An 18,668-nucleotide genomic window follows, 5' to 3' on the forward strand; every position below is an offset into this window, starting at 1 on the left:
CAACTTATATGACAGAAAAGAAACAAGAGTACCAAGTGGAAATTGGGCAGTGAGTACAGAGTCTCACAGAATCCTGACCTGCCTTGAGCAAAGCAGATTCTGCAAACAACAGATTTGCTCTCCTGGGGCAGAGGCCGCAGCTGCTGGATTGCAAGAAACAATGAGGCATAGAAGCACAAAAGAATGTATGCCTGCTGTTATAGGATCTAGTGAGGCCAATATGGAATTGCCAGTGATCTACTAATGCTAAGATTTGAATATACATGTTCAACTTTTTAAAGAAGTATTAACTTCTTATCATACTTCACAATCAACTGGGTGACATGGGCTTGCCTGTTTTGGAAGTGCATCCTACTGATTTCAAAGACACTTACCTGTAAGTATGCTTAGGGTTTCAGCCTTATGTGTACATCTGTATTCTGGGCTGAACTCTGTAGCAGAATTTAAATTTAATGTCACCATATCTAAAAAAGATATCACCACCTAAATGCTCAAGCTCCACAATAGTACATGTGACTTTTAAAAGAAGGATCTGACAGGCTGCATCAACAAGGACAGAGAAAGGGGGCTGACAAATTAAAATAACCAATAAATGCATTTTGTAGGTTCCAACAAGGTGCATTCAGTGCTCAAAACAACTGGCAGAAAACAGCATTTCATCACACTGGTAAATGTATAGATGTCAAAGTTAAACCACAGAAAGTGTGTGGGGGGGGGGGGGAGATCACAGGCAGAATTAGAAACAATAATTATGTTTGACTCTTTAAACAATACATCCATTTACAGCCAAGAGATGCATTAACAATATTGTCTACAGAGCAGGCTCTAATTGGAAATCAGCTAATCTGGGCAGAAAGAGAAGAGAACATTAAACTAGTTTGATGCCGTATTTTTGGAACACTATCCAAATTCTTAAATTAAAATGATATGGAACTGACTGATTTAAAATTATTAATTTAAATTTTCTCCTGTTAGACCACAGAAGCAAAAAGAGACAGTTATAACAGCAAACGGTTAAAATCTGAGTATGTTTTGTCTTTCATATTTCCTATGTGGGGCTTATGAATTTAACTCAAAAACTCAACATGAATTCATCAAATGCTTCTAATTGCAAACGATTGTACAGAATAACACAGATAATGTCAGTTCTTTTCTTTCTTTTTTTAAGAAAGTAAAGAGTAACCATCAAGTGCTTAGATTCAATGCCCTGATACAATATTTCATGTCATGCCAAGGACAGTCCAATAAAATATCAACATGTTCTTTTTGTTAACAGGAAATGATCCCCATCTACCACAACATACTCTCTTTAATTTGCTCTTCTTGTTTAAGTTTGCTTTAAGTACTGTGAAAGCACATATGTAGTTATAATGTCACATAGAATAAGTTCTGCTTAAACTCAAGCAAAATTACAGCATCATGCAGATTGTAGGAACCGCTTTTCTTAATAGTTTAAAACCATGCCTGGGAGGAATCACCCTCTAGTGGAAACTGCAGGGTACTTCAAACACCTTGTGAGTGTATCTTATAACATACAGTACCTAATAAAAAAGAATAAGGACACCTCTCTATATTGTTCATCTGCTTAACACTCGTGGCAGTGGATAATGAGTTTGGCTATCAACTGAACGTAACCTGTCACTAAATAAAGGCTGTCAGTAGCTGTTGTTGGTGCCACAGAATTGGAAACATGCAAACTTGCCATTAACAACACTGAAAGCTTTTAAACTATTTTTCCCCACAAGCACAGGTATCCATTAAAAAACCTGCCTGCTTTTCATTTACTTTTACATGCTTATATTATATGACTGTTGGTTATCCTAGATGCGTATTTAGCTCCTTAGGACACAGACAGCAGGCGGCAATATAAACTGCTATAGATTTCTAATAGCAGCTAACATTTCTGACAGATAAAGGTTTCAGTGGATGTCTTAAGTCCTGAAGTGCTGTTGGGTTAGCCGGCTCTGCTGATGGAGGAAGAAATAGAGGGAGGGGGCTCTGTTGTAGGAACAAGGGTGGGAGGAGGGAAGGATCTCCCTTTACCACCCTGACTTCTGTCACTTTGGAGTCACATTGGAGGGGAGAGCCTCAGAAGACAGTAGCAACTTGAACAGCAATAGGAGAGTGCAGTCATGTCACGTAGAACTAGTTGCCGCCTTCAGAGATGGGCGCAGTCCCGCCCACTACTATATACTGCATACTTGCAATCTTGATATTCCCACAAGGTGAGAGGGTCTCATAAGTGAGTATGCACAACTCATTTTTTAAAGCAAGGCAGGACAAGTGCAGAAACTTGTTGGGACAGTGTCATCACTTCTGTCTAGTTCTAAACTTTTTGCCCTGCTTCTATAACATTACTTGCCACTACAAGTAAGAGCCTCTGTGTGCTGAGCAGGAGCCAGGACAGTGAAGTACCTTCCCGTTTTGATCACTGTGACCTCAAATTATGGAGAAAAGTCAGTAAATTCATGTTCAATTGCACCATTCAACAAGACCAAAAAAATCCACAAACCCCTTCGACGTAATCAAAAAACAATGGGAGGACGACATAGGCTATGAAATTAACCCACCCAATGGACTAGACTGTGGTCTAAATCTCCCTTTAAATCCCTCTCAGCTAAAAGGAAAGAATTCACCCTGAAACTCACTTACAGATGGTACCTAACACAGTGTAAACTAGCGCTGATACGCCCATGAGTCTCACCAAAATGCTGGAGAGGATGCATCTCCACAGGCACAAAGCTCCACATGTGGTGGGAATGTCCCAAAATCCAACTCTTCTGGACGTCAGTCATACAAGAAATAAGCAAATAACTAAACAAGTATTAGAGGTCACCCCAGAACGGGCCTTACTGAACATCTTCGAATATAATACTGCTCACTCACATTATAAAGAGCTGATAACCCACCTACTCTCAGCAGCCAGAAGCATCATAGCCAGACACTGGAGAGACCTGTCAGGAGTAAACATGAACGAATGGTTTCAAACAGTATGGGAAACAGCCTTACTAGAAAAACTAACCAATAAACTGAAACTGACATGGGGACAAATAGAAGATGCCTTTATCACATACATAGCCCAACAAGATAACAACAAGAATCCGCTGACATCATAAAAATCAATATGGCTAACCTGACCCAAAAACCCACCCTTGCACACACAAACAAATCTCACTACAGCCAACCAAAGTCAATCAACCAAACCCTAGGCCACATCCAACTTCTCTCACCACCAAGGAAATATAACAAGTGAATAGAAAGCGAACCCACACAAGTGACGCTGACACAAAAGCCCACACATACAGTAAGAAGAATAGAAGCATTACCACCCCACCCCACCCCACCCCCTCACTACCCTCCCCCTCTTTTCTTCGCAACCTAATACTGCATGCAGCACTAATGTTTCACAACAAATGAAACTGATCTGTAGAAAACATAACTTGGAAAAAACAGACAATGCACATATTTCTGAAAACTAAGACATCTTTAATAAAAATTATTATAAAAAAACTAGCTTACCACTGAATCATAATAAAGAAGGGTGCAGGGTGATCTGAAGCAAAGGTGGGCAGAATTTAAAGAATTTTTGGCCCAGGAATTTGTTTTGAGTGCCAAAAACTGAACTGAGTTCATAGTCCTTCTATATAAAAATATAGTCAAAATACTCTACTTTCCTCATTTCAGCACTGTAATTTTGGGAATGGGCTGTTTATTTTGTTATTGCCATTGTTAAACAAGTTGAGAGTCAGAAATCCTTGCTTCTACTTCATTTACTCAGAAATCTGCAGGTACACCAGTAAATCCTAATCTATCTTCTGCTCACCATTACTAAACTATGTTATGAGCAGGCAAGAGTAGGTAGCCCTTATCATATTTTCCTGAGAAACTGATTCTCCCCGGCAGTATTTATCATGGTGGGGCTCCCAAAGCCCCATCCCAGCCTAAGACAAGTCCCCAAGGAGAAAAATTGCTTGGGAGCAGAGGTCATGGTAAAATTGACAAAATCATAATGCCTCTAAAGCAAAATTTCACAAGGAAAAATCAACATAACACAAGGAAATAATTTGCGTTGGGTGCTTTCCTCCTCTCCCACAACTGATATTAAAAATCCTCAAATCCAAACTTGGCTTTTTCATTTGTGTTTAGTTAGGTCAGCTACTCCAGATTTCTGTGGGAGTCTGCAAATGAGAAGTCTGCCTGTAAATTAACCCTAAAATATGACCGAGTGTTAACACTGAACAGCAATCTATAGTAGAGGCAGCTGGTGTGACAAATTAGTATAAATACTTTCAACAAAATATTTAAATGAAAAGTCAGTGTTATTTACATGAAGAAGTACCCTTCTCTGAGCTGGCTATAGAAGGCCTTACTGTGCTAGCCTTGCAAGGGGATAAGAGGAGGGGGACAAAGCTGGATTCTCTGGATGTATTTATTAGCTATCAGACAAAGGTCTTCGAAAAAGAAGGCAGAGACTTTTACCACAGCCCACTAATACAATAATTCCATTCATCTCATTCCTTGAGCTGATCGTTCAACAAAACAGTATCATAATAACTTAAGTAACAACAGATTCGTCTCTGCCTCTCACAGTTCACTCGCACTAGTAAAGTGGTCTATAGGTACAGAGGGTGAAATTTTGAATGCGCACAAGTATGCCCGTGCAATACATATGTACATCTGGAGATTCTGAGGGGTTGCTTCAACTCCCAGTAAACAAGAAACTGCAATTCACATAATAGTTAGGCTCTTTGGCTGAAAGAAATAAACTACTCTCGTCATGCAGTAGTTTTGGGTTGTGAATCGCTCTGAGATGTACGGATGGAGGGCGATACACGAATTTAATATATAATAAATACTCATAAACAAAGGGTATGAAAAAGAAGCAGCCTTACTCTGCTATCTTTGCATGAACTGATTGCCCACCATAACAAAAGCATCACAGGTGCCCACCACCTCTGCCACTACCATGTAGGTTTCTCAGTCAAAATAAAAAATAGCAAGCCACCAATAGCTTCCATGGTTCTGTCACAGATGAGATTTCGGCAGCAGATTAATGTTTCAGTCTAGGAATGCTAGTACGTTAAAAACAAACCCAAATGCATCACTCAGCAAATCCATGGCAAATCCATATGCTCTTGCCAGTGCTTCAGCCAACATCTTAAATGTGGCAGAAGCCATGCTATTTTTCTAGAAAAAGAGGAGCCGAAACTCACCATGAATGCTTTCCTTGTTCTCATATAATGGCAGTGGCACCCACATGAAAGGTGCCAGAACTCAGTTCTAGCAAGTTCTGAAAAAAAATCCCTGGGCAGGAGTACCCACCCTCTCCATAGCAGCAAATCCAGGTCCAGCAGTAGTATCTATTAATCACATTTCTAAGCCTTAACAAGAGATGTATGCTTCCCAGAACCAATCCTCTCACTATCCTGTATTCAGATGGAAGGCGTGTTCCCTTCTTTGTAATCTGTATCCATTTATAGAGGTCACAACTGGATGTCTCTCCTAGTGCAGGTCCCTCCAGGAATAATGTCCCATGGTGTACTTGGCTAACTGTTCCCATGCTGTCCAAAAAGAAGTCCTCAGATGATTTTGAAACACCAAACATTTCACTTCTTTTCATTCCAAGTGAAGGTGATATGGCAGGTAAGGAAATCCTTTCACCAGAAAGATCCATGGAACTGCCAAGCAATGACTGAAATGGAATGTGAGGATCTGATTGAAGACTATTAAAAAGAAGCTGTAATATGTACCTTTTTTAAAAAAAATCCCCTTTAAAATTCTAACCAAAAGGCTCATTCTTTGAAAAGGCTTTGTTAATTAACCTACAGGGACTGGATCTAGTTTTAGAAAATGGGTTTTTAAAAATAGTTTGAGGAGTTCTATATGGGATAGGATTTTAAAAGCACAGCGGAACATTCTCTCTGATTTTTAGAATGGTACTGTTGTAACATTTAATCCATTTGTTGCCACTATTTTGGGGGCAATAAAGGAACATCATGCTCAAGGCTTCCTCCCTTACTACCTTCCCTCAGCCCTTCCAAGTCCTTCACAATACAACATCTGTGGGTGTTACACTTTTCAGTAATAGTGAAATAAGTTCTTATTTTATTTTTGCATTTTCTATTTTACAGAAACAAATGAGTTCTTTTAAGGCAGGGTCGCTTTTAAAATTCCAGTGGGTGTTCATTCTGTAATTGGGAACCTTACTTCCAATACTCAAAACAATTTATAGCGAAATCTTCCCCAAAGGAGAACACAGCATTTATCAGTTTGCTTCTGCTGCTTGCCACTGGTGAGTCAGGGACTGGGGACAGAGCAGCTAGGACAAGGCATTTATGAAATGCTGCTATTAATTGTGTATCTAAGGCAGTCCACTGGGGATTTCCAAACAAGAAACAGACATGAACATTACACGTTTTAAAAATGAGGCATGTGCTCATGCAACAAACCCATGACTGGGTTTCTGACGGCAAATCATGGAGGATATGAAAGAATGAACATTGCAAACTGACTGATGGGAACAAGGGTATCTGTGCTCTGCTGCTCCTTGTTACAGATGGCCTCACCTATGTTGTTGGACTATGACTCTCTTAATCTCTGACCATTGGCCATGCTGCCTGGGACTGCTGAGAGTCCCCATCTGGAGATTGACAGGTTTTCCAACCCGGAGATTGGCTCCAGGGAAAAGGATGCTCCCAAGTGTGCATCGATGAGTTGCTGGTGGGAAGTGGTTTCCACATTTCACTCAACTTTAATATTTCTCACCTGGGTGAGGCATAAATCAAAATGCCAAAAGATGGTGCTTTGACTATTTAATTTGGGAAGGCCTCCACTTCCTGCAGAAGCCAGTCATACTTTTCAAGGAACTGTATAAGTCTTTTGCTAGCTTACACCCACAATTAGCTTGGCAGGGACATCATAGCAGCGGATTTGAACTCACTCTGTCAGCAGTCAGGCAAGGCAGAGTGGTGCTACAGTATCAGAGGACTCTGGTAGAAGATGAGTGAGCTGAAGAATAAAATAGGGTCAATTCAAATTTAACTATTCCAGCTTCCTAAACCATGCGGGTGGCAGTGGAAGATAGGAGCGCTCTGGACCATGGGGTCACGAAGAGTCGGACACGACTAAACGACTAAACAACAAACCATGCCTATGGACTTAGAAATTCTCAGAAGTTCTCTCATCCAAACAGCATGGACATTGGTTTCCATCTCATGCAGAAATACTGTCCTGCCCAGGAAATACTAACACATGCTTTTGAAAAGAACTAAGAAATTCAGACTTAAAGTAAGTGATCTTGCTTAGTGTCTTTCCATGTGTAAAGATAAATCCTTAATTTCACAACACATCCCCTGGTTTTACAGATATAAATCCTGCAGTTCAAAAGACACGTAGTGTGCACAACCAGATACTTTATGCTGCTGGATGACAAAAACCAAATATATATTAATTGTTATAGAAACTAATTAGTATGCATGCTTATTCACGAAATATATTAATTAGAAAATTGGAAAGTTGATTTAAATTATTTAAACCAGGTCTTTTTCTTGAGCGATTTAAATCAACTTGATTTAAATCAATCTACCCTGCTTGCCTGCATCTCACACTTGCTTGTTAATTCTCCTCATTCTCCTTATTAGCATATTCAGACAACATAGCAGCTCAAGGACACAGCTTGCTGAAACAGCTCTGTATTTAGACTAGGCTACAACAGAAGACACAATACTCCCTCATATTGTTAAATACTATTTAGCAGTACAAATCTCTCATGCTCACATCTACTCATTGACAACAAATTTAGGAAGGCATTAACATGTTTGCCTATATTTCAAATAATATTTATAATCCTACATATATCTACTCAGAGCGGACCCCTTTTATTTCAAATTGGCTTATTCTCAAGTGTGTATAGGATTGCAACTTAAAAACCTCAATTCTGCTCCCTCTAATTTTCAGTGATTATTCAGCAAAATTTATCGTGAGTATAAGTGGTAATTTTTACACGTGTTTTGAGCATGGCTTTGTGTAACCCACTTTCTAGGATCCTATTACATTTTGCAGAATACCAGGAATAGAGTAAAGGCTAACATGAAGTAGATACTATATAACTAAAACCAATTGTCATAAGTGAGGTGGAAAATACTACTTATTTCAGCACACTGCTTTTACTGGGAACAGTTTAAGGAGACAACAGACACATTTAGATGACAAAGCACTACAAAAAATACTTTCCAGCAGGACATAAATGACTAGTTATTAGAAGAAAAACAGACTAAACTAAACTGAATTAGTTTTCTCTTCTGACTCAAGTCTTGTATACACAAACACATTGCTATACTGAGCAAGCAGCACCATGCTATACAGGGCAGCTCACCACGACAAATAATTGCAGTGAAGCTAAGGCACTGTGCTCCAAAGCAATATTCAGTGGAGACAAATGGTTAAGACGCTATATCTGGTTATTTTCATTCTAAAATAAAGCACATAAATCAGATACCCCCCAAATGTTACTAACTATGAGATTACGATTATTTCCATTACCAATGCAGTCTGTCTAGTAGGGGAAAAAAATTTCATTTGCAATCACAACAAACTGAGAAATAATAATTTGCTGGAGGCAATTCAGGGAATTCTATGGCTGAAAAAGGATTAGAACCCAAGACTCCTAAGTACCAACACAATAATCTTACCACGGTCTATTACCCACAAACTACTAAATTGTTACACTGGTATTTATTTGTTCAGTGCCAGAAAACAATAGGAGCTTGAGAAAGGGTCACACCATCAGAACATTTGTTTGAATGTTAATTATAGCACTCACATTTTGAATTTCAAAGAAATGGGACAGAGGCAAATGACCTGAAATATAACAGTTTAACTTGATTTGTAAAATGTGTGGTACAATCCTGGGAAGTTTACACACTAGCCCAACTGAGATGAATGGAAGTTCCACAAGGGTACTAGTGGATTTGCAAACAAGTCTATATTCATTTCACTAAAGCTCGCAAATGAAAAGGTCCTAGCTGATTGCACCAAATTACATTTACATACTAACCCAGTTTGCACATTATGGTAAATCATAGGCAATGGTTTACCATGAACTCAAGAGATCACTTCCCTCCTAAGCATGAGGAAGCAACAAAATACAATCCCTGACTTAGTGTTATGTCTGAAATGGTTTGTCATGGTTTGTTTAATCACAACAAACTATGATAGGAGCCCAAGAACAATCCTTTGCTAACCAGCCATGGTTAAGAGCGAAACTATGAAAAACTAAGCCAGGGATTGCGGTTTGTTGCTCTCACTTACACTATAGGTAAATCAATAACTATGGTTTATTATGACATGCAGATGATGCCACAATGCAAAATGATTGTTTTTAAAAATCTATTTGTGTTAATTTCATCTCTTACTCAGTGTTTTACAGCCTGATCTTAAACATGTTTACTCAGAAGTTCCACCAAATTAAATAGGACACATATGTGCCAGACATTTCAGCAATCTACTGTTGTATTCTGGAATCATGTCACAGGGTCAACTACACCCTTCTTGTTGATGGCATGCAGATATTCTCAACCACAATGCTCAAAAGCTATCCTTTTGGCCTTGCCTACCCACATTATGGTTATAGTAGATGAAAGTGATAGAACAGAACAAACTATTGTGGCATCTCTTTATTAGCTGTGGCCAGCAAAATTATTGCAAGGATCTTGGCAAACCGTCTCCTAACAATATCTGAGCCCACCCTTCCTGGATCCCAAAATGGTTTTCAACTTTCCAGGGCAGGGGTAGGCAACCCCTCAATATAGTCCGGCCAACCACATGGTCTGAGGGATGGTGGACCGGCCCACGGCTGCAAAAGGTTGCTGACCCCTGTTCTAGGGGGACCGTTGACATGATTTTCATCGCTCGACGGCTTCAAGAAAAATGCAGAAAACAAAACCACCCAGGGGCGCCGACTTATAAAAAATATTGGGGGAGCGGGGGCCCATACCGACTTATAAAAAATATTGGGGGGCCCCAAGACCTCCAAACCGCTGCTGCTGGGGGAACGAAAGGGGCGAGCCCCGGGCTGCCCCGACCTTAAGTGAACCTGTGAGGGCCCGCCCTTTGCGGCAGCCGATTGGCTGCCGCCGTGGACGGTGAATATTAATGAGCTAGGGGGAATCCCAGCTTCTCGCGGGGCTGACGCCAGCCCCGCGAGATTGTTGATGGGTCGAGAGCCCGCAACCTCACCCCCTCTCTAGATCGGGAGTGGCTTTGTTTTAACTCATTACTGAATGTATTTTAAAAGGTAACTATCGTCAAACAAGGAAAATAAAAAATACCAACATAATTTTGTGATTTTACAAAGCATAATATAACTAATAATTTTCTTAAATTATGGGGGGGCAGAGCCCCCCCCAAACGAATTTTTGAGGGGGCTCGGGCCCCCTCAGGCCCCATGGAGTCGGCGCCTATGAAACCACCCCCTGTATATGGCATTTATTGACCTGACTAAGGCGTCCAACACTGTAAATCGTAATGCCCTGTGGACTGTCCTTCTGAAAATTGGTTGCCCAGATAAATTTGTGAATGTTCTTTGGCTTCTCCATGATAATATGACAGCAACAATTGCAGATAGCAATGGCTCTCAAAGTGAACCATTCATGTGGGATCCGGTGTTTAAACAGAGTTGTGTTATCACCCCAACTCTATTATTTTCATTAGTATGATCCTACATTTTGTCGAAGGGAAACTCCCCACCAGAGTAGAAATCATATATCGAACAGATGGAAAGCTCTTTAATCTGAGTAGGCTGAAAGCAAAGAGTAAGGTTACTGTAACTTCCGTCATAGAGCTTCAGTATGCTGATGACAACGTAGTGTGTTCCCATTCAGAGGATGACCTCCAGACTATCTTAAATATCTTCACAGAAGCTTATGAAAAGCTGGGCTTATTGTTCAACATCCAAAAAACCAAAGTGCTGCACCAACAAGCACAAAACAAACCCTTTGCAGCAGCACAAATCCAACTCAATGGTGTAACGTTGGAAAGTGTTGATCACTTCTCCTACCTGGAATCTTTCCACAAGGGCCGACATTGATGCCGAAATCCAGCATCACTTGAGCTCTACAAGTGCAGCTTTTTCCTAATTGAAATGCAGAGTGTTTGAAGACCGGAACATTCGCAGGATAACCAAAATGCTTGTTTACAAACCTATTGTACTACCAACCTTACTGTATGCTTATGAAACACGGACCACTTATAAACACCATCTCCGATTCCAAAAAGATTGCATCAACAGTGTCTCTGAAAAAAAATTACACATCACTTGGGAAAACAGGCAAACTGATGCCAGTGTACTGGAAGACGCAAAGACTGTCAGTGTCGAAGCAATGATTCTTCAATGTCAACTTCGTTGGACTGGTCATGTTGTTCAGATGCCTGATTATCATCTTCCAAAGCAACTACTCTATACCAAACTTTAAAATGGAAAGCGTAATGTGGGTGGGTCAACAAAAGAGGTTTAAAGACTCTCTCAAGTCAAATCTTTTAAAAATGTAGTATAAACACAATGATTGGGAAACAGAGGCCTGTGAGCACTCCAGCTGGAGAATAGCCTTTACCAAAGGGTGTCATGGACTTTGAAGACACTCGAACTCAGGATGAAAGGGAGAAACGTGCTAAGAGGAAAGCACATTTGGCAAACCCTCACCATGATTAACTCCTGCCCGGAAACCTATGTCCCCACTGTGGAAGGACGTGCGGATCCAGAATTGGCCTCCACAGTCACTTACGGACTCACTGTTAAGATCGTGTTCATGGAAGGCAATCTTACTTGGCTACGAGTGATCGCCAAAGAAGAAGAAGTTATAGTTATAGTAGATTAAGGAATTTATGTCATTTTGCCAAAATCTAAATGTGTACATGCATCTCCAAATTTACACAAACAATATAATCCTATGTATATCTACTCAGAAGTAGACCCCATTTAATTCAAATACTTATTCCTAGTCCATTTTGTATCAGATTATAAAATAAACTCCTCAATTCTGCTCCCTCTTATTCTCAGTGATTATTCAGCAAAATTTATCATAACAATGGTAATTTTTACACATCATTCTGTTCATGTGCTTCTTTATAAGTGCATCACTTTCCCCTAAATCTGGATTACACAAAACACAGTTATAAAAATGAGAAATATTATGAACAGTATGGTGTCTGTATACATCTGGATAGGCAGGATATTTTTTTCTATTTCCCAATATTAGCAACAGATTTAATCTCAAAAATATCAACCATTCAATAGCTTTCCATTGATATATTCAAAAATACAACTTTCTTCCAACTTGGTAGGTAAGAGGAAATCTTGGTTAAGGCTGGCAGAAAAAACTGTAGCCAGAGGTGGGGAGGATAGTGCAATCTCACATCTCCCAATCTTCTGTATTGTGTGATCTGCTTTTGAAACAGCCACTTGTTTTAGTTTTTAATTGCTGCTGATTTTGCTTCTTTGTTTTGTTTTTAGGTTGTGCTTATGTCTTTTTTATACTGTGTTGATTCTATGTAAGGCACCTTGTGTATTTTTGTAGAAAGGTAGGGTGTAAATTCAGAAATAATGATAATATCTTCTGCTCTACAGATTAGAACACAAAAGTATAAAATTGCATCAAGACAAACTGCTGTGTTTCCTTTATGCTGTCTTTACTGCTGCAGAGTTTTTAAAAAGCAAAGACAATACTATTCCAACTAAAGCTAGGTTAAGTAACCAAATAACATATACTTAAGGCAGTCAAACAATTTGTAAAAACACTAAGGAAAAACAGAAAGCTTAAGTTTCAATTATGTACCATTTCCCCCCAGAAGTTTAAATGACATTTTGTTTAATTGAGGCAACAAAGATGTAAGTTGTTTTGTGCTGCAGATAGCGTAGGTATGCAAGGCTGGAGTGGCAAACACAGGCAGATCTGTCAAAGGTAACAGATGTATCAAGAGCATGAAGTGATGCGAAGGTGATAATTGCTTACACTGAGAAAGGAAAGGTGTTTCAAAAGGAGAAACTGTTTACAAAAGATCCAATAAATCCTTGTTGCTCAAAAGAGCCTCTCAAATAAAATTTGGATGAACCATAATATGAAAGGTACCGGTATATCGTACTGGCCCCAATAGAAGCCACACCCAAATATAAGCCGCATCTTAAAAATTGGAAGGGGGGGAAGAATACCCAAATATAAGACGCTCCTTTCCCTGCTGCTCCTTGCTGCATACTTGGGGGGGGGGGAGAACTGCGCTGCGTTGCAGGTGGCCTTTCCTCTTCCTCGCTCTCTCCCTTCCTGGCCTTGGGGAAGAGGACGGGGGACTACGCACAGGGCGGGCGCCACTTTGCCACGCTCCTGGCACTGTTTGCCCCACATTCCTGGTTGAATACAGTAGGGTCACAAATATAAGTCACATTTTAACTTTTCAGGGTCGGAATTTGGGGGGGAAGTGAGGCTTATATTCAGGCCAATATGGTAATTTCCCACCAAAAAGTTTCCCCAGAGGAAACTCATGCATCATGGTGGTGGTGATGAAGAAGATAACAATAACAACAATAATATAGGGTGGAAACCATGTTTGTTTATTCACTGGTCTGCCCAGTTCACATATAAAGCAGATGGGTGGAGTTTGATGATATGCAGAACCCTTTTCTTTCCTAAACTCCCTTCAGTCCATTGCTTCAGGCACTTTTCTCCTGGTCTGGATAAAAAGCACCTGGGGCCACAAAGATCAGAGAGGTAAAGTGAGGGGAAAGGGCTCCTCTCTGTTCCATTTTGAACAATATAAAGTTAGATCCCACCCTCATTATATTTGTGAACGTGACACTTCTTATAAAAATTATGGCTTCAACCATTATGTATAATTTGGTTTTAACATTTGGTCTGGAGAGCTCGATTTAGTTCTTAAGCATAAACCACATCCTTTTAGAATTAGCATCCGCAATATAATCCTGACAGACTATTCTTCCAAGAAGGGCCATTTCACACATCATCATAATCATTAAAATTTGTATATTGTCTTTCATCTGGAGATCTCAGGGCTGTTCACAACATAAAAACAAAAGATAAAAACACAAAATACCTAATAAAAACAATAACACACACACACACCCCCCTGCACAAGCCAATCACCCCCTCCCACAAACACATTTAAAATAGTACAGTATAGGATGTTAAGCAGCCCACGGCCTGGTTGAAGAATGTTTTTGCCTGATACTTAAAGGTGTATAAGGAAGGTGCCAGCCAAACCTGCCTGGGAAGAGCTTTCCACAAGTGGGGAGTCATTGCAGAAAAGGTTTGCTCTCATGTTGCCACCCTACAGACCTCTCTCATGTTGGAGGCACACAAAAAGGGCCTCAGATGATGATTGTAGGGTCTGGGTAGGTTTGTATTGAGAGAGGCAGGCCTTAAGGTTTGAAGGCAAAACATGCTAAACTCCCTAATCTGCAACTAACAACCATTACCTCTTTTCCCAATATAGATAATCAGTACTGTATTGGAAAACCAGGTTGCAGTCCCCGCCCCCATCAGTCCACAAGCACTGTATGAAGTGGAGAGTGATGTGGTATAAGGGTTAAAATATAGCTGCCCAGGAACACTTGGCACAGTGGGAGGAGGTGTTTAGAAGCTTCTGCTTCCATTTTTGCTTAACCACAGGTTAATGATTTGAAAAAAGCAAACTACAAACTATGAATACCTATAAGTCATGACAGTAGCTTCAAAGCATACAGGTTACTTTAATTAAGACTAATCACAGTTTAGAGTTCAGACGTAACAGTAAACTGTGGTTAATCAAAACAGAAGCAAGAGCTTCTAGTGTCCCATTCAATCAAGGCCATGCTGGAGGAGAGGGAAGCATACAAGCCCCAGACTTGCTAAAGTATGGTTTAGTGTCATGTCTAAACATGGTCAGTGAATGCTTAAACTGTTCACAATATAGATCCTTTCCAGCCCCATAACTTATCATCTCCAACTATGAAGCTAGAAATCAATTCACTACTCTACAGTGGAAATGGGGGAGGCTACAACTCAGTGGTGGAGCATTTGCTTTGCGTACAGAAAGGAGAGCCACTGCCAGTCAGTTTGAACAATACTGAGATATATGGACCAACTGTCTGATTTGCTATACTATAGCTTTGTATGTTCCTATGACAACAAGTGCAGTTTAGAGAGATTTCAGCAGAATAAGCAGAGTTTTTGGTGATTCAACAAGCGAGTCAAGTCATGCAGGTTAGGGGAACAATTGCTCTCTCCAAAACTTGAGCCAATTTCAAGGGGCATGAATGGAACGGGGGGAGTCCTGTTAAGCAAGTGTGTGCAGCTTCCATTAGCGGGACTCATTAACTGAACCCACCCTTATTTATTTTTCAACAGCATTTTTATACTACCCATTAACAAAAGTTTCAGGGCAGAGTAGGAAAAAATATAACAATTCAAGATGAAAAAAGTTAAAACAGCATCAGACTGGAACCTGAATAAAACTAACTACAGGGGAAAGAGCAGTACCCAATGTCTGAAAAGCACTAAAATATGTTTTTAAAACTTAAAAACTTAGAGAAATGCACCCCTTTTTAAACACCTATATCACCCAAGTCTAATGAGATGCAAGCAAACAGATAACTAATAAATGCTGGCGTACATATTAACATACAGCTCTAAAATACAGGCTCAGACATGCACATGAGATTACCCAATGTGAAAAGCAGCAGTTCTGGTGATCTCTGTAGAGAGAATGTTTCATTACTTTTTCTCTCTACATATGTAAAAATCCATAAAGCTAATGGAAGTGTAAACACTTCACAATACACCTTAGACATTTTCCAAGCCCCACAACTGAATCTATATCCTCCAATTATGAGGTCTGCATCAGTTCTCTACTCTGGAGTAGAAATGCCAAAAACTGAACTTAGATGATGCAGCTCATTTTACATGGGCTTTGAGGAAATACTCAAAGTGTACCCTCAAAGGTGAAAGGCTAGTGCTTTAATCTCTAAACTATCCAGACTTGGAAGAGCTTTTCAACACTTTCATGTTTTCTAGAGCCCATTTCATGCATACAAATGTACCACACACTTCTTTTCAGAAGAAGTTGGTTCTTTCAAATGTAGAATGTGTAGTTCAAAGCAAGGGGAAGCTAGTCATTGATAACTTTTGCTGTAATTGGTCTTTCAATGAGGTTACAAATAACTGTGTTATCATAAGCCTTTCCACAAACCATTTTAGCCTAAGCAGGGGAATCCCAACATGGTTCTGCCCCCAAAACATAAACACTTTCTTTTTTTTAGTTCATTCAGAGTACTACAGCTAGCATTGAAATCTATGGAATGGAAGCCAACACATTACAATTGGTACAACAGTCAGAAATACCATTAAGTAGTCTGCTGACCTTCAGCAATTTTCAGTTGATTTGGGGGGGGGGGGTGGAGGAGAGAGAGAGAGAATTTAGGAGTCACTTCCCTACTGGGTAGATTCAGACTTAAGTCATCCTTAAGAGTAGATCTGACGCGGGTGGCGCTGTGGGTTAAACCACAGAGCCTAGGACTTGCGGATCAGGTGGTCAGCGGTTTGAATCCCTGTGACGGGGTGAGCTCCCATTGCTTAGTTCCTGCTCCTGCCAACCTAGCAGTTCGAAAGCACGTCAAAGTGCAAGTAGATAAATAGGTCCTGCTCCAGCAGGAAGGAAGACAGCTTCCGCAGACAGCATGACTAAGCCGCTTCTGGCAAACCAGAGCAGCGCACACAAACACTGTTTACCTTCCTGCCGGAGCGGTACCTATTTATCTCCTTGCACTTTGACATGCTTTCGTACTGCTAGGTGGACAGGAGCAGGAACCGAACAACGGGAGCTCACCCTGTCGCGGGGATTCAAACTGCTGACCTTCTGATTGGCAAGCCCTAGGCTCTGTGGTTTAGACCACAGCGCCACCCGCATCTCATTACCTCCCATTTAAAATGCCCTATGCAAGCAGAAGTTCTTATGATTACTTTACAGTGTCAGAAACTGAGATATGAAAGCTAGGCGCTAAATAGCACCTTAAACCTAGGTTATAGGTGCAACAAATGAATGTCTAGGCACACTTTTTTATAACAAGAATACAAAACTGAAAATGAATGAATGCAGCTAAAATATGTTCATTTTTCACATGGTCTAGTCCTTCCCCTGCCCCCCCCCCCAATATTTTTAAGAGGGTCTCTTCTCCAGTCTTTAGAAAGTAGCTGGAAGTGGGGAGGCAGAAAAAGGTCCTTCTTTCCTTCCACTCTGCAGTTTTAATCTGAATTCTTAGGCACAGTACTGCACCCAGAGCTCAGAAACTGCTCATGCTAATAAAATTCCCTGTCACAAAATGCACCTAGAACAATGGGAGTTTCAAGCATTGTTAAGGTAAAGGTAAAGGTACCCCTGCCCTTCAAGCACTGTTACCTTAATGTAATTAAAATCACTACCGATACAAATATATGTCCAAATATGGTGGCAATTAGTTCTGTCTCCCTCCCTGTAGCTTCTATAGTAGAGTATTGCTCAAAAGAATACAATCCATTTTCTCACTAAAATTGCAACTCAAACCCATGCATTCACTTATACCAGAAATAAAATAAGTTATTTTTTTCTTAAATTATTTTTTTATGCATTTTTCTTGTTTTTTAATCAGTTATCAACAGAATAGTATTTGTGCTCAGAAGGCTTAGTCTGCAGCAGTGATCTCAGACCAACTGTTACCAGTGGGTGTCAGCCTAGCAGTACAATAATAATATGGGGGAGGGGAAGCGCAAGTGGAAAGTTTTATTTAAATACAACCACCCCCAAATCCTCAGAAATACACTTTTCATCAAGGGGCAAATAGGAGAAGAGTATAAGATTGCCTCTTTAATTAAAAATTCAGAGACCCTGTAGACTACAACTTATAAACTTGTGCCAATTTATCCAGTACCACTGAATATATATATATATATATAGATAGAGAGAGAGAGAGAGAGATTGTGCAAATTAACCTGATGATATTAGAGATGGGGACGGTGGAAGAGAAATACCAGAGATGCATAGGAACTGTTGTGTAGTTTGGATTTGTTTGTTCTAAGATAGATGGATAGATAGATAGATAGATTAAAATAATATATTTAAAAAGATTTTGGAATGAAACTCACAGGTTTCTCATTAATAGGAAATAGTTTGTGAAAGCAAAAAATAGAAAAATGCCCATCAAAATTTCTTGCCAGAGTGATAAAATCCTTTTTTTTAAAAGCGTATGGTAAGAATAAACAAGCACAGAAGCATATACCCTAGCTTCACTTTTAGGATTAGATGTGTAATAGATGTTTTTATATTTCTGTCTGTGCCTTGTCTAGATTTTATTAGATGATATAAGAAGGAAGGTTCATATGCATTCATAACCTCTGCATAAGCAGGTTACAAATACAAAGTTATCTAACCCTGCACAGGAAACTATAGCACATACGGACACTATTTTCAGTGTATGTTTTTATGTAAGCTGCTTAGAGGTTTATACTTTTAAGCAGTATACAAAGTCACTTAGGTTCGTGGTACACAATTACTACAATTTTCTATCTCTTAACACAGGTCTTTGGCTCACATCCCTTCACCCCATTATTAATATGATGACTTTTAATACTTTAAAAAGGCTAGAATAAAAA

The 18,668-nt window shown here is 39.8% G+C and overlaps 1 protein-coding gene across 12 annotated transcripts in view; it reads right to left on the minus strand.

Moving 5' to 3' along the window:
• ARID1B (AT-rich interaction domain 1B) overlaps positions 1-18,668 on the minus strand; it is a 344,407-nt gene that overhangs the window by 164,025 nt on the left and 161,714 nt on the right. The gene's annotated exons all lie outside the window — the stretch shown is intronic.

The sequence above is a fragment of the Podarcis melisellensis genome, assembly GCF_964234715.1.
Source record: "Podarcis melisellensis genome assembly, chromosome: 3".
NCBI classification, from domain to species: domain Eukaryota; kingdom Metazoa; phylum Chordata; class Lepidosauria; order Squamata; family Lacertidae; genus Podarcis; species Podarcis melisellensis.